This window comes from Terrapene carolina, unplaced genomic scaffold, assembly GCF_002925995.2.
Source record: "Terrapene carolina triunguis isolate 2854851 unplaced genomic scaffold, T_m_triunguis-2.0 Scaffold180, whole genome shotgun sequence".
Classification (NCBI taxonomy): domain Eukaryota; kingdom Metazoa; phylum Chordata; order Testudines; family Emydidae; genus Terrapene; species Terrapene triunguis.
In genome coordinates, this window is record NW_020664531.1 from 3972760 (window position 1) to 3991050 (window position 18291).

The window sequence follows — 18291 nt, forward strand, 5'->3', positions numbered from 1 at the left end:
AATATACAGAAGACGCCACTGTGTTGCACGTTGTTTGCAGATGATATTCTATGCAGTGAGGCAAAAGTCTAAAAGAAGATAATGATAAATGGCGAGATGTGTTGGAAAGACAAGGGCTCAAAATAAGCAGATGAAAAACAGAGTGTAGCTGGTATGCAGGGGTGAAAGTAAATTGGATTCACTTAACATTGTTTCACTTAAAGTCGCATTTTTCAGGAACATAACTACAACGTTAAGTGAGGAGTTACTGTATACCTATCCCCCCCAAAAAACACCTCTGTTGCTTAATAGTTAAGGTTGCCACATAGCTAACATTCCTGACACAACATCACAAAAGCAAGAAGATGAAGAGTTATACCACCTAATCATACATAATGCTCATTCTCCACGCTATTTACTATTATCAAAACTATTACACACCACCCAAATCTTAACTCTGTCCCCATGGGGATGTTAGCTTTCCAGCACCAGTTTTCCCCAAAGCAGCAGTGTAGCCGGGAACAGAATCAGGCTCTTGGTTGTTAGATTTGCAGATCTATGTTACTGTGCAAGCTCCATTTTTCCATTAAAAAAAAAAAAAAAGTGTTCTGGGGGGGGCTCAACATGTGAAAAGGGTAGAGTCAGCGCCAGACCAGCAAATGACAGTGTCTTCTCCAGTCTGGTTAGAAACCCCACAAGTAAGTAAGTAGAGCATACAAATGTCAATGGCAGAACGTACATTATCCAAAAGTAGGAAAACAGCATCCTGGGAATACTTTTAATAAAGCAAATGTTTCAATAAGTCTCCTATTGTTGCCTTTAAGTTCCACTAAAGGGCTGTTACAAAGGAACAAGGAAACAAATATCTGAAACCCTCTTAATATGCCTCCCCAATTTTCTACCATTTGTAAGCTCCACATGAATATCTTTTAGCACTATACAAGAAAAATAGCAGAATTAAGGCGACCCTTTCACTTTGATGTAGCAAAACAAAATGCATTGGTTTTAGGGTTTTTTTACATTTGGTTACAATTGATTTCAGTACCAAATGCACATTAACAATCCCCAAGATATCACATTAGCAGTCCAATTACCTTTTGGGTGAGTAAAAATTATGAATGATTTGGTCTTGCCCCAGCAACACTGATGTTATCAGGCCTGCCTAAGGAAAGAATGGACGTCTTGCTTGGTTCTATAAATTAGGCTGCACTTAAGTTATTGATGCATTCAGATCACTGGATTCTTTTCACGTCTTCTCTTCATTGTTATGACATTTATTATTAAACTTTTATATTTGCACATTGCTTTGGAGGGATTAAAAATGAGACAGTCCCTACCCCTACAAGTGAACAATCTCAGGGCCAGATTCTGCCTCCCCTATTCATGTTGAATAATACCTCGCTCCACTAGTAGGGTCCATTCATTTCAGTTCACACAGGGGTAACTAACAACTCAGTGTGAATAAGAGTTTCAAAATCTGTCCCCAAAGTAGTCATAGCTAGCAAGCTGAGATAACAGACAAAGGAAGAGGTAGGGGGAAAAGGAAGGAGGCTCTTGTGAGTCACCATAGCAATAGTGTGAGTGTTATAAGTTCTGATGTTTTTTAATTAGAGACAGGGCAAACAGAGAGGCACAGGTAGTACAAGTCTTGAAGGCAGCAGCGGAAATTGTGGGAAGGTGAGGAGGGACCTGAAGGTGGAGAGTAAAGCTGCCTAGTGCCCAAGAAGTGGGATTTTGTTTCAGATGTAGGGAGCAGCGTCAAGAAGGAAGGCAGAGGGTAGCAAGGACAGAAGGAATTCCGTGTACGGGTGTAAATTGTCATAATGCCATTAATCTCAGTGGGACTATGATGAGTTACACCAGCTGAGGATTCAGTCCATAACTGTAAGATCTATTTCTTAGATTCTGGATACCTCACTGACCTCTTAGCTAACAACACGTTTCCTGTGTAAAGAAATTGCTGCCGATGAAAAATTGTGGTATTAGACAATTTCTGCATCAAGTGCTTTATATAGGGAGTTGATGGCAAAGCACAGTTGACTAGAAATGAACAATGAAGAATTGGGGTGGCTAGAAAATGATGAATCCTAATCAGTTTTTTTCTGCTGTCAGAACAACAAGGCTTTACACTTGAAAGGTGCTGCAAGGGAAATGGCCTAGGATGCTATCTGCTTCTTTTTGCAGTCTGTCTGTCATATGTAGAAGGTTCCTGACCCTGCAGAGACCATAAAGAGGGTAGGAAAAGGTTCAACTAGGGTACAAGATATATGGGAAAGGGCACAAGTAAGAAGGGATTTGCCAGGATAAAAAGAAAGAACTAAGAGAAGAATGGAGAGAGATAATGGAATAGAAAAATCAAAAATGATACAAGTTGGCTTTGACTGCACTCTGGAGTCAGTTCAGTGGAGTCTAGGGAATATTTAGGAGCTACTGGAGGTGCTTAGCAGCACCAAATCCCCTTCACACCTAACATACCAAGAGACAGCTCTTATCACCAGAGACTTATCCTCAATGTGTTCAGCTCTCTGTCAGCCCAAATAGTTCCAGTGCCACCTCCATTTGCTGCACAGAGTGCTCCTAAGCTCTGCGGTGGCATTTCTGAGAGGAATTACATTTGAGTAACTTGAATTCTAAGGCAAGTTTTGGTGTAAGAATAAGTAACACTATGAAGCTTTAATGAAAAACTTCCTATCAAACACAATTCAAAAAAGTGACTGTCTCCGTTATCTACTGCAGGGGTTCTCAACCTTTTTCTTTCTAAACCGCCCCTCCCCCCACCCCTACATGCTATAAAAACTCCATGGCCCACCTGTGCCACAACAACAGTTTTTCTGCATATAAAAGACAAGGCCAGCGTTAGGAGGTAGCAAGCAGGGCAATTTCTTAGGGCCCCAAAGCTAAGTTACTCGGGCTTCGGCTTCAGCCCCGGTGGCAGAGCTTGAAGCCCTGGGCATCAGCCCCATGCCGTGGGGCTTCGGCTTTCTGCCCTGGACCCTAGTAAGTCTAACACGAAGCCTGTTGGAGGACCCCCTGAAACCTGCTCACAGCCCCTCCCAGGGGCCCCAGACCTCTGGTTGAGAACCACAGATCTACTGTATGCTAAGGATCTTGAGTGAAAGCCTAGCCCCACTGAAGCTAATGTTAGTTTTTCCATTAACCTCACCCCTTGTGTATAAAATACATTGGTCAAATACTGTCTCAGTTAGTCACACGTCAGTAAATTCAGAGTAATACCACTGTCTTTAATGGAGTGGATTTACACTCATGTCACTGAGAGCAGAATCTGGGCCCTAATCTTTGCTTTAAAGAAGCTACTGTAATTCGTATTTCAGATCTTTTCTTGTCTTTTAACAAAGTAAGAGACAAACGGTCTAATTCTGATTTCATTTACCTCTGTAACTCTACAAGCGTCGGGATGAGTGAAATCAGAAACAAAACCATACTCTTTCAGAACAATTACAATACTAACATAGTCTTCCTAGCAGTAAGCATTCAATTGCTAATCTGTGAAGATGATTATTTTAAGTCATGGGGCAGTCTTTACATTTTGCAATACAGGTTCGGTTGGAGTAAACTCACGATATGTAATGTCATTGATGTGCTCTGAACTGCATGCAGCATTTTCTGTAGTAACAGATACGTCAGGTTAATTGCTCAACAAGCCATTGGTTTCCCTAATTATATTAAACAAACATTCAATATCATCTGCCTCACTGTGTGGAAGTGCATAGACAAAATTCACAGCTTCAAATAAGAAAAATAATTTAGGTGGGCCATCTGCTTTTTTTATTTAATGGTGGTACCCACAGCAAACCAATGAGGAATCACAGCGCTACAGGGTCTTTTGCATCCAAGGCAGAATGACAAGACTGTCACATGACAAATGGATGTGACAAACTGTCTGTCTTATTGGAGAGCCAGAAGGTCACCAAAGAGATCTGTGAAAGAAACTGTCAGAAAATAGCATTAAGAGAAATCAGCATGTTGTTTTTCAAACTGCAGTGTGACACCATGTCCCCGGGTGGGTTGCTGCCCACAGGAATTGAACCTGGGACCTTCAGATCTGGGTGCATAAATCTATGCTGCCCATACTAAAAGACCTCTCTTAACCAAGACTGTTGCAGGTTCAGCAATCTCCATATGTGGCCCAGCTGCCACTAGTGGGGGGACAAAGTGCCACACTGTCATGCATCTGACGAAGTGGGTATTCACCCACGAAAGCTCATGCTCCAATACGTCTGTTAGTCTATAAGGTGCCACAGGACTCTTTGCTGCTTTTACAGATCCAGACTAACACGGCTACCCCTCTGATACTGAATGGGTGTGTGTTACAACAGTACCTTAGCATGCTTTGGGAGCCACATTCACAAGGAACAACTACCCCACAACATAAGCAGAACTGAAGGAACACTTATAGGCCATGTCACAGGATTTTAAGAGCAGGTCTGGGCCAACATATGCTTGCTTCAATGTCTAGCCCTTTAAGTACTGGTATCCTGGCAATTATCATCCCCAGAGGGTCATGTGATTGTAAACTACTGCAGGGCATTCTGGGAAGGAGTACCAGGGAATATAAGGAGCAGCCGTCCTTCTATCCACAAAGGAACGAGTAGAGCTCTTTATCAAGAATATAGGGGACATGATCACCCACAGAACTGCTGTTGGAAAATACCTGTGAAGAGATGGGATATAGAAGGACCTAGGAAAGGTTGGCAAAACAGGGCCTGGAACATCACAGTACTGGTGTGGGCTTTAGGCCTGGTGCTGGCATCTGTTCTTGTTTAGGAGCCCCAGTCTGCATCTTTCAAAGAGGATAGGAGGAAGCTGACACCCCTCCCCATGCCCAGCTGGCAAGATTATCCTACCAGCTAGGAAGACCATCTTTGAGGAGAAACTGAGATAGCAGATGCAGCTCCATGCCAGAGAGGTAAGATTGGGGGGGAAAGGGGGATGAGAAAGAGGGATGGGGGCAAAATGACAAAAATCCAAAAACTCTTTTGCCTTTGTGTCATTTTTAAAAAATAGTAAAAAAGCTTGAGGACAAATGTCAAAGTTAATCTTGTTTTATCATTTTTGTCCCTGAAACACAGTGTGTCTTTGTCAGCTCTATTGTGTCTGTAATGAGGTAGCTAATCTAAAGAGTGCCATCTACCTGCACAGGGGAATAAATAGCATTTATAGGTTCAGTGAGAGTGTTATGTGCTGGAAATGGCTCCCTGGATGCAGCCAGGGCTGGCCTTAGGGGTGGGCAACAAGGGTGACCACCCAGGGTGTTGTGGTCAGGAGGGGTGCCAGGGCCTGTGCAGTGTCCTGGCTTGGTGGAGGGGGTGGGCGAGATGGGCCAGCTCCCAGCCAGGGGAGGGACTGAAGTTGCAGGGGGCACCAGGGCCTGCACGGTGTCCGAGCCTGCCCAGGGGGGCAGGCAGGTGAGCCAGCTCCCAGCTGGGGGAGGGGCTGAAGTTGCAGAGGTTCACCCATGGTGCCATTTTCCATAAGGCCGGCCCTGAATACAGCTGTCACCATGGTGTCAGAAAGTGAAATGCTTTGCCCTGCTCTGATTCCTCCTTGTGGCTGACCAGAGTCGCTTCTACAATGACCACATTTTAGTCCCTGCTGTGATACAAATGAAAGGGAATATATATGAAAAGTGGAGCTTCTTCAGGGCGGCATGTACTAACTAAATACCCCTGTACTCACACCTCAGACACTGTTTCAATGCTGCTTATCCAAAAAGTGCCTTGTAAGGTATCACTTGAAAACTAATAGTGCACTGGTCATTAATATCATTGTAAAATGCATGTGTTAACATTATATGTGAAGTTATGAATTCCCTCTTTATAATATCACTAGAACATGTGCAAGAACACAGCCTAGTCTAGGTGAAGGTGATAAGTAGGTCTGTCCTAGACAAAGGAATGTGGGTGTACCTCAATTTACATATTAGTTATCAAGCAAACCACTGGGGGTTGTCTTGAGCCTGAATTTGAGACAGAGAATTAACATGGCTCCTGGACACCAGAGAGATACAGGAGACTGACTCCCCAGGGGGCCTGCCTAACTTTGAGAACAAAAACATTTATCTGGGAATATAAGGAACAGAGAGGGAGCCCATCTTTATCATTCACCTAAGAAGACAAGGGAAACTAGCACCTCATGCTTCTGTGGAAGGTCCTGACCGAGAGACAGTCAACCATGCTGGACCAAGAGTAACTGGTAAGCAAAACCATCTTAAATAAACATGGTGCCTTGCTAGATTAAGTTTTGGACTTTTAGATGGGTGTTTTCACTTTTATCTGGGGGTAACCATCTCTACAGTCATTTCTTTTACTTGCCCTCTCTTAACCTATGTCCTGTTGTTAATAAACTTGTTTTATTATAATCTAAATGAACCCAGTGCTGTGTTTGAATTGAAGTAATTGTTAACTCCAGTTTATGTGGCACGCTGCTGCGTATTGTCTCTTTAAAGGAGCAAACAAAACTTATCATGTCTGAGTGTTCCAGGAGAGGGCTGAGTGTTCAGGGGAAATTCAGGACTGGAAGTGTGTTGGGGTCACCTTACCAGTTGTATCCAAAGCTGGTGGAACCCAGGTTGGGCTGTTGTGTTGTGACCTGCTGCTGAGGTCAGAGCACTGAACCAGGACTGCACAGCACACAGACACTTAAGATACTACATGCTTGTCTATTGACTGCTGGTGACTGGGCTGTGAGCCACAGCAGCAGAGCATTTAAGGCACCCAAGGTTACAGGCAGGCAGTGGCAGAACCCCTTACTAGTCCGGATTGCACCCTAAAATGTTACACTAAGAAGAATAAAGAGATAAAAGCACCCTCGACACATTTTTTTACCCAGAAGGCATTGGCGGCTCGACCCAGAATTCCAATGGGCAGCGGGGACTGCGGGAACTGTGGGATAGCTGCCCACAGTGCACCGCTTCCAATGTCGATGCTTTCCCCGTTAGTGTGGACTCACAAAGTCGAATTACTGTCCTTAGTGTGGACACACACGTTCGACTTTGCAATATCGATTCCACATATTCGATTTAAGTGAAATCGAACTACACTCGTAGTGTAGACATACCCTAACAAACTTTGTGCTTTCCAGCTTGTAAAAGGCCACATTAAAAGCCAAGTCACTCTGAAACCCAGGCTTTCTGTTCCTGAGATCCGTTTTAGGACAGGAAATGGCATGTAACACCGAAGACTCTCTAGCATTATTGATCTGAGGATCTGAAATCTAGTTGATTAGTAACGAGAGTTACTCAAACATCACCACATGTTCTTTTTATTTTATCTATACATCCTACATAATTACCATATTGGAGCCACCACACTGTCAGCCAATTAATGTGCTGATTGTCATAATTCAGAGCAACTCCACCTGTATTTGCCCTCTATGGTCCACCAAGGGCACCCACTCTAGGCTCCCATCTCCTCACTGTCATTTGGACCTACATGTCTGTCTCTCCCCTTACTGGGTGTTTTCCAGTCTGCATAGTCCCTGGCCTACACTGTGAGTTTCCCAGCAAGTCTGGCTGCCTAAGGCCTGCTTTGCTTTCTCCTCAGATGCTATAAACAGCATAATTGCACACAATTAAGTTACCGCACAGCTCTTTCTAAGCAAGCATGTTTATTCTTAAGGTGAGAGCATTACAGAGAAAACATGAAAACAATGAAGGAATCTATACGCATGCTAATAAGCTTTCCTGAGACCACCCCAACTCCAACAAGGGCTCTCGCAGATGTCAATCCTTCAACCCCCATCAAGGGCTTTTTCTGTGGTGCCCAGTTTAACACCTTTTACTCAGAACAAGCACAGCCATGTATCTGAGAGTCACTCGTTTCTGCAGTTTGGGCCACTGATCAGTAGACAAAGGTCACCGCCGCAAAGTGAAGTTTCAAAAGGCTGAGTTTTGCATAACCAGAGGGGGCATGTTTGCATACACATCCCTCTAGAGATTTCCTGGGGAAACACACAACTTTAAACATTCATACTTGTCTGACCCTTTGTTTCAAATAGTTCTTTGAAGCTCAGAACACTTCCCATGGTTTACATTAGTCATGTCCTCCCGCCCCACCCCCGAGAAGTAACTCACAATAATACATAAACTTTCCATTTAAATTTTAAAGCTACTTAAATGTAATTCAGTAAGATTTAACTTATTTCAGTAGGATTTCTCAAGGAAAGTGCTGTATATTGCTGTAGCTGTCACACTGCCTATAGGACCAATCATGCAAAGACTTATGCATGGGAATAATTTTACTCATATACTCGTCTTCAAGATCAGGCTATGGTGTATATTTAATATATTGATATTGCCAATTATATACCAGAGCTATTGTATACATTTAATATATGCAACAATTCTCAGAAAATATATGGCTTGTCTTGATGTTAATTCAATCAGATGCCTCTGGGGCTCTAATTGGGACAGTACACAGCAGTATGGCATCCTGGCTCCTCTCCCATGTTGCTGCCTTGTTCTCAATAATCTTGGCTCACATGTAGACGGTGGCGGGAGACTCTCTCTGTTTTCTTTGCCAAAAGAATATTGAAAACATGACTTGAGGGTCATTTAACACAGAGACATCTGCCTGAGTTTTGCAGAGATTCTGAATCAATAGCTGTTAGTCTAGGTCTACACTTACAGAAGCATGGAGAGTACATACACACAGGGCCGTCCTTACCCATACGCAAAGTACGCAGCTGCGTGGGGCACCAAATTTCCTGGTGCCCTGCACAGCTGCATGCTGCTCCAGCCCCTGCTCCGGCTCTTCCCCAGGGCCCCTGCCCTGCCTCTTCCCGCCCCCGCCCCAGCCCTGCCCCCACTTCCCTGAGGACTCCAGAAGCGGCCCCAGCCTGCTCCAATCCCCTGGCTCCCAGCTGCACCGCCGACGAGTGCTGCGGGGCAGTTCCCCCCTCCCCCCAAGCCTGGGAGCCAGGGGAACAGGTTGGGGCCAGGTCACTCCACTTCCCGCAGAAAGTGGCCAGGCCCCTCCCCCCCACCCGCCCCTGCGGAGGCCTGGGGCGGAGCCCCACACAGCCCCCCTGCAGAGGCCTGGAGCCAGCCCTTCCTCACGTGGAGGCCTGGGGCCCCACACAGCCCCCTGCGGGAGGGCTGCATAGGGCACCAAAATAGCTAGGGACGGCCCCGCATACACAGCACACACCCCTAGTGTGGTATACATAGCAGTGTAGATGGTGAAGCACACAGAGTAAAGACAAGCCAGAACCTTAGTATATGTGCCCTACATGGCTCTCCACACACCCAAGCAGTGCCTCCCCCGTCTGTACTGCTGGTTTCAGGCCGGGGGTACGGTGCCAGCCTAGACATCCTGGTCGATTACAGCACAGCGACTGGCCTCCAGGAGGTGTCCCACAATGCCTGTTCTTGCCTCTCTGGTCATCAGTTTGAACTCTACTGCCCTACCCTCAGGTGATCAACCGTCCGCCCCACCCCGTAAATTCCTTTGGACTTTTGAAAGTTCCCTTCCTGTTTGCTCGGTGATGCATGCAGTAGTGTCAGTGCATTTTTCCAGGTGGCCATGCCTGCTCCACACACTAGGTGATCCCCCAGGGGTAGTATATCCCTACTGCTATATTCTTATTATTAGAGCATGGAATTACTGTCCATAGAGATTCGATGGTACAGTTTGGTTCATGTAAAGTGTCACAGCACACTATTACTGAAAAATTGCTTACTTTCTCATTTTTACCATATAATTACAAAATAAATCAATTGGAATTTAAATATTGTATTTACATTTCAATGCATAGAGCAATATAAACAAGTTATTGTCCGTATGAAATTTTAGTTTGTACTGACTTCTCTAGTGCTTTTTATATAGCCTGTTGTAAAACTAGGCAAATATCTAGATGAGTTGATGTACCCCCTGGAAGACTCCCAGTGGTACACATATTCCTGGTTGAGAACCACTGTATGGGGGTGGAAGCTAAAGTGAGCGGACACGGAAATAGGAAGAGCTAGTTAAACTGAGGGCCAGATCCTGTGCAGAAAACTTTGTGTAGGTGTAGAAATCATTTTTAAAATCTGTCAAGTATTTATTCCACAAGGTCAAATTTCTAGATCCTGAACCCACAAGTTATACTGGTTTAAACAAGTACATCATGCTGCATTTGTAGTAACAAGAAATGCACGTAATCTGTTTTTTGACAACATTGCTATCCCTCATGGATTAAAGGCATTGCTGTGATATGTGATTGTACTTAATGAGTTAAAACTTTAGCATTTATAATGGGTGGATTACTTATTCTTGTTTACCAAATAATAGTTTTGAATCTGTGGCTTCAATTAGATTTAATTACTTTCCCTATGTCTTTCATTTAAGAATGGCTTTTAAAGGAGAAGCCCTTTTATTACATTTAAATTACTTTCCCTCTGCCTTGCAAGATAAAGGAGCACCTTTAGAGAGGATAACTACTAAACAGGGATGGATTATAAACAAACAAGGTAATTTAAGATTTTACACACACAGAGCTGTTGAGTTACACCTCCTCTGCAGACTTTCATCACTGCATGTGATTGATTTTCAATTAACCTAGTGATTCATATAGGTAAGATTAGAATTGAACTTCCGTTTAGTGATAAATTTGCAAAGCAGTCTAAGGAGTTATTGTTCATTGACGTTGCACAGCCAAATACCTGCATTCTTACTTGAAAATTTAGGGGTAAATATAAAACAAAACTCCCCACAATTATAGGCATTACTATGAGATGATTGACTGTGACATGGGTGTATCCAAAGGTGAATTTGAACAGTTATTTCACAGTAATGTCCTCAAGAAAGGAATTGGAACCCTGTGGACTCCATTTTTAAAAAAAAATAGTCAAACGGTCTGTTTACACTTGGAAATTTAGCTAAATAGCTATTCCAGAATAATTATTCCAGAGTAATTCCCCAGGAAACACTTTCATTCCAGAATGTCTTTCTCTGAGTTAGCTTAATCCACTTCCTATGAGGTTACAGAATAGGATCCTCTGTTATGACATAATGCTGTTTGCTTTTATGTAGAATCCTTTAGAAAAAGCTTCCCCTAATGTTTTACAGTAGGAATCAGCTACAAATGAAAGCAACAAGGAAGGGTTTTAAGAGAAGACTAAAGTGCAGAAGTACCTTACTTACCGTCTTTCAAGAGATTTACAAGGGTATTGCATTCTGGTTTTATATTCCGGCTGGGAATGCTTTTCTCTTTCTGCCACTTAGTTAAGGTAAATGACATGTATGTGGCTACTTTTTGGCTGAAAAGACAGTGTACCAGGCAGCCTGTCTGAATTGCTACAGTTGGCAAAAGGAGTAACCATAAATCAGTCTCTCTCGGAATGATAGTTAAGGGCTAGTCTGCATTCGAAGCTCTACAGCAGCGCAGCTGCAGCGCGTCTGGTGAAGACTCTGTATGCCTACGGGAGAGAGCTCTCCCGTCAGTATAATCAAGCCACTGCTGTGAGAGGCGGTAGCTATGTCCGCGGGAGCTCTTCTGCCAACATAGCGCTGTCCACACTGGTGCTTAGGGCAGTGTAACTTGCGTCGCTTGGGAGGAGGTGTGGCTTATTCACAGCCCTGAGCAACCTAAGTTATACCAACATAAGTGGGAGTGTGTACAAACCCTAAGACTTGCACACCATGTAAGAGAGCCTCACTATGAAAAAGATAGTGGAGTTAAAGCTATGTATGCAGCTCAGCTATATTATGGCTACTAGTGTACTGCATTGACTTGAAGACCCAAATAAGTTACATTTAAGTGGTTGAATCAGTACATGAACAGCCATCCTTGAAGTTGACTAAAGTTAGTTGTAAAACTCATTCTATCCTTGAAATTGACTAGTTATGGTATCTTTTGTATTCAAGACTTCGTTGTAAACATTTTAAAACAATATGTAAATAAAAGATCACAGGTTGGGGGGATTTTCACAATTTCCATGTTCTCCGTAAAACTGTGATTTACACAGAGCCCTGAGTGTAAGGAGAAAGTTCCACCTCCTAGGTTTTTTGTGAGAAAGGACTGACCCTGGTTTAGGCACCTAACTGCAGGGGAAGGTTCACAGCTGTGCACCTTTGAGGAACAGAGCTTAGGCCACATTCCTCTCCTTGCTGTTTCTTTTCTACTGGCTAGTTTAAGTGGCTGCCCGCTCAGCTTGCTGGCTTCTGTGAATCCCTTTCTTTAGGGCCCTAACTTTTCCTATACCTGCAAGGGGAGGCTGGGTGCCTAACCTGGGGTTGTGAATTCCACTAGGCAGCCGAGCACCTGAAAGTTAAGCATTGCAACACCTGTGTTTCCCCCTTGTGAATCTAGCAACAGTAGAGAGAGGAATAGTTTCCATTTTACTGTATTGGTTGCTCACTCAGACCATGAGTGAAATCAAAATTTCATTGCTTTCATTAAAATCACACATACTCTCATAAAAAACCAACCTTCCACACAAACTTCCTTGTGGTTGGACTTTACAAAAACTAGACAAGCCATTTACCACACACACTTTGCTAAACTATCTAAACTACTACATGCCACAAGGGGCCACAACAGTGGTTCCCTTAATTCACCCAACAATATTGTTAATCTATATAGCTATACTCTTAGCCCGGCAGAAGAGTCTGTCCTATCTCGGGGCCTCTCCTTCTGTCCCTCCACCCCCACGAATAGGATACAGTTCTGCGGTGACCTGGAATCCTACTTTTGACGTCTCCGACTCAAGGAATATTTCCAACACACCTCTGAACAGCACATTAACCCACAGAAACCTTCCTACTAACACTACAAAAAGAAGGATTCTGCGTGGACTCCTCCTGAAGGTTGAAACAACAGATTGGACTTCTACATAGAGTGCTTCCGCTGACGTGCACGGGCTGAAATTGTGGAAAAGCAGCATCACTTGCCCCATAATCTCAGCCGTGCAGAACACAACGCCATCCAGAGCCTCAGGAACAACTCTGACATCATAATCAAAAAGGCTGACAAAGGAGGTGCTGTTGTCATCATGAATAGGTTGGAATATGAACGAGAAGCTGCTAGGCAGCTCTCTAACACCACATTCTACAGGCCATTACCCTCTGATCCCACTGAGGGTTACCAAAAGAAACTACACCATCTGCTCAAGAAATTCCCTGAAAAAGCACAGGAACAGATCTGCACAGACACACCTCTAGAACCCCGACCAGGGGGTATTCTATCTGCTACCCAAGATCCATAAACCTGGAAATCCTAGATGCCCCATCATCTCAGGCATTGGCACCCTGATAGCAGGATTGTCTGGCTATGTAGACTCTCTCCTCAGGCCCTAAGCTATCAGCACTCCTAGCTATCTTCAAGACACCACTGACTTCCTGAGAAAATTACAATCCATTGGTGATCTTCCAGAAAACACCATCCTGGCCACTATGGATGTAGAAGCCCTCTACACCAACATTCCACACAAAGATGGACTACAAGCCGTCAGGAACAGTATCCCCGATATTGTCACGGCAAACCTGGTGGCTGAACTTTGACTTTGTCCTCACACACAACTATTTCACATTTGGGGACAATGTATACCTTCAAGTCAGCGGCAGTGCTATGGGTACCCGCATGGCCCCACGGTATGCCAACATTTTTTATGGCTGACTTAGAACAACGCTTCCTTAGCTCTCATCCTCTAACGCCCCTACTCTACTTGCGCTACATTGATGACATCTTCATCATCTGGACCCATGGAAAAGAAGCCCTTGAGGAATTCCACCATGATTTCAACAATTTCCATCCCACCATCAACCTCAGCCTGGACCAGTCCACACAAGAGATCCACTTCCTGGACACTACAGTGCTAATAAGTGATGGTCACATAAACACCACCCTATACCGGAAACCTACTGACCGCTATACTTACCTACATGCCTCCAGCTTTCATCCAGACCACATCACACGATCCATTGTCTACAGCCAAGCTCTAAGATACAACCGCATTTGCTCCAATCCCTCAGACAGAGACAAACACCTACAAGATCTCTATCAAGCATTCTTAAAATTACAATACCCACCTGCTGAAGTGAAGAAATGGATTGACAGAGCCAGAAGAATACCCAGAAGTCACCTACTACAGGACAGGCCCAACAAAGAAAGTAACAGAACGCCACTAGCCGTCACCTTCAGCCCCCCAACTAAAACCTCTCCAGTGCATCATCAAGGATCTACAACCTATCCTGAAGGATGATCCCTCACTCTCACAGATCTTGGGAGACAGGCCAGTCCTTGCTTACAGACAGCCCCCCAAACTGAAGCAAATACTCACTAGCAACCACACAACAAAACTACTAACCCAGGAACCTATCCTTGCAACAAAGCCCGTTGCCAACTCTGTCCACATATCTATTCAAGGGACACCATCATGGGACCTAATCACATCAGCCACACCATCAGAGGCTCGTTCACCTGCACATCTACCAATGTGATATATGCCATCATGTGCCAGCAATACCCCTCTGCCATGTACATTGGCCAAACCGGACAGTCTCTACGCAAAAGAATAAATGGACACAAATCAGACGTCAAGAATTATAACATTCAAAAACCAGTCGGAGAACACTTCAACCTCCCTGGTCACTCAATTACAGACCTCAAAGTCGCAATTCTTCAACAAAAAAACTTTAAAAACAGACTCCAACGAGAAACTGCAGAACTGGAATTAATTTGCAAACTGGACACCATTAAATTAGGCTTAAATAAGGACTGGGAGTGGATGGGTCATTATACAAAGTAAAAACTATTTCCCCATGCTAATTTTCCCCCTACTGTTACTCACACTTTCTTGTCTCTGTTTGAAATGGGCCATCCTGATTATCACTACAAAAGTTTTTTTTTCTCCTGCTGATAATAGCCCACCTTAATTGATTAGTCTCATTAGAGTTGGTATGGCAACACCCATGTTTTCATGTTCTGTGTGTGTATATATAATATATATATCTTCCTACTGTATTTTCCACTGCATGCATCTGATGAAGCGGGCTTTAGCCCACGAAAGCTTATGCCCAAATAAATTTGTTAGTCTCTAAGGTGCTACAAGTACTTCTCGGGTTTTTTTTTTTTAGTTACATGATCACAGTTCCCAATCCCAATCTCCCACCCCCAGCTCTTGGTCCAGTCTCCGTGCCCACCGGCTCATTGTCCCGGTGTCATTCTCCATCAAATCCCAGCTCACCCCCACACTCACCAAATCTGTCTCCTCCCTACCCCTGACCCATTCCTAGTCCCAGTCTCCTACCTTGGGTCCCCATCTGATTTCAGTCTTTCTTTCCCTGGCTCCCAGTCCCATTTTCCTTGCTCAGTCAGTCCTAGTGTCCACCCTCTCTGCTTTAAGTCCCAATCCCTCCAGCCTCCTTGTCCCAATTTACTTTGGCCCACCTGGTCTTCCTGTTGTTCCCTCTGCATTTGAGTCAAGCAGCTTCTTCATCCAATGCTGCTGGACATCATCAAGTGAACACTGAGAGCACAGAAGATGTAGGCTCCCTACTCATGGTTCCACTGACTAGCCCTGGCATAGCCTGTTGCAGCCCAGAGTTGTAATTGCAGGGAAAAGTCTTGCTCAGCTCTGAGCTGGATCATGTCTAATGCAGATAGAGTCTTTGGAGATTCCAGATGTGACGCTCTAGTGAGCATTTGCAAACTGTTATTTTTCAAAGGTTTATAACTTGGCCAAATTTATGTGGATTTTCACATGGATGGCAAAAGGCACATCTCTGACAAAAAGGTCACCTCCCAGCCAAATTTCAAGTCCCTTCTCTAAAGCAAGGTGTACTAGAACTTCTCCCCCCCAAAAAAAAAAAACTTTCCAGAATTTTTTAGCACAGGCAAAACCATATATTTTTCCCTAGCCTCCTTCCCAGGAATGTCTGAACTATTTTGACTGAAATTCTTTTTAAAAAGTCAGCTTGAGGCAGACAACCTGGCATGGAAAATTTCAGCCCAAAGGGCTTAAGTTTGGCAAACCTAAGCAATTGAAAACAGGGTCTTACAGTGGAAAGTGTCTTAATTACCTTCATAATGGGTGATGCTACCAGCCCTGCATTATAGTAAGAATTGTTTGCAGATTTCTTTATAAATGAGGCAACTCACAGGGTAATGTGCTATAGATTACAATATTACTGCCACAGATCAACAAAAAGTCTTTTATCCTGGCAGCAATTATAATTCATGCCCATCTCACACCCCAATGCTTTTTGGTTTTTTTTAACCACAATGGGACTTTCCTTAAAAGTTGTTACAAGGATTTTCAAGAACACGTAATTGTCTCAAATTCGATTCTTCATCTAAAACAAACTGTACTTAGACTGGAGTGGATCCAACTAGTCTCTCTCTAATCAGGAAACCAGCCATGTTTAATAGGAATGTTTGTATAGGACCATCACTTTCTGTGATTTTTTTTAAAGCACTACTAAATGTACCTCAAGGGATGAAACTGTATTAGCTGCGGAATAGAATAGATGTTCCAGTACCGATTCTGTCTCTAATTTCTGTGTTTTTTCTAAAATCCATTAGACCATTACATGCTGAGTGTCACTTCTACCAAGCCTAATAGGAGGAATAAAGCAATTTCCATGTATACTATGATAGTAGAAACACATGTTGAAAAATGTTCTAGTATGTAAGAATAGAATCTGCATTAACATAAATCTGACATCAATTACAGTTGAAAAGTATTGATATGCTTGTAATAAGAAATCAGATGCACACAATCCCAAAACCTGCTAAACTCAGTAAGGAAACAAGCATATTTGCCTCTCCCTGTGCCTTCTCCCCCGTAAGGCCAAACATACTGAGCCACCCTTCTCTTCCTTTACTCAATCAATATAAAATGCAGAACAATGGCTACTGCACTCATTGAAGAACATGAGTATTAAACATTAAACCACTAGATGGTGTCTCTCCACCGTTTATGATCATTCAGTCACCTTTAGAGTCTGGAGTTTTTACGGGGTGGAGCCATCGTATTTACAAAGGAAAACACCAGTGGAAAGCTGAAGTGACCAAACTGACGTTCAGATACTAAATATGAGTTCATTCAGTGTCACTACAATTGCCTTTGAAAAACAGTTCTGTGCTCCAGTGAAAGATTAAAACTAAATTTACCAGTAGAAGTTTTCCTGAGAGGAAGGAATGCATCATTGTGCCTGAACTCTGACAGATACTATCTATGGGATGAGAAGGTCATTCAGTCTTCAAATCCATTTAATCCTTGTTCAGCTTCAGCTAGCTAGAAGGGTGATAATGTAGACTTCAATCCACTATAAAACTGACCTTCAACTTATTTAATATAGACCATCATGGCCATTGGCTCACATGGTAATGATTTTCAATCCAGTGATGAGCTACCACCATTTTAACAAGAGACTTCCACAAAAATTCCTACCTCTTAATTTATGATAGCTCCCCAACCCTAGTTTGAGCACAGAGAGGAGGGGTGAGGACCTGGAGAATCTATTTATTTGCTTTTCCATTTTAAAAAATTCATAACCAGGCAGAGGGAGATTGTACCACTTTGCAAACAAACATATATAGCTTGTGTAATGGGAAGTCAGAAAGGGAGAGCCAAGCAGTATTCTCCTCTACTATTTCTTGGAAATGGTTTTGAAAATACCTGACACTGACGTAGTTTGTTTCATTCAAAAGGTCTTCAGGAGTATTTTTAGGAGCATCAGGGATTAGAGGTCTGGTTGGTCCCAATGTAAAGCCCAGCCTGACCTGAGCACAGCTAACCCAAACCCGATCTGAGTGTCCAGTCATTTTAACAACTGAGCTGACCCCAACGCTTTCCCCACAACGCTTTCCCCTGTGTCAGTGCTGCTGCTGCCACCTTATCTGTGGGGCTTGTCCTGGTGAGAGCTTCCTGCTCCCAGGCCATGTGCCTGTGATCCATCTTCAATCGCCTCCACCTGACCGGCTCCCCCAGGCACCACTATCTCGCTGAGCTCTGCACGCTGCAGAGTAGAGGCACTATGACGTGTTGGCACACAGGGTTTAGCAAGATGGCGGCAACTGGCAGGAACAGGGCAATCAGCTGCTGCTGCACCAATCCCCTGGGCAGGAGGAGGTGATCAGAGATGACCCAACCCACGTCCAAGAGTGTTGGGTTGTTTTCAGACCTGACCTGAACAGATACAGGTTAGGGGTTTGTTACAGGAGTGAGTGGGTGAGATTCTGTGGCCTGCGTTGTGCAGGAGGTCGGACTACATGATCATAATGGTCCCTTCTGACCTTAAAGTCTATGATTCTATGATACAGGTTGTTGGGTCCGATCAGGGGTAAGTCCTGCTGACCAGTATCATTTAG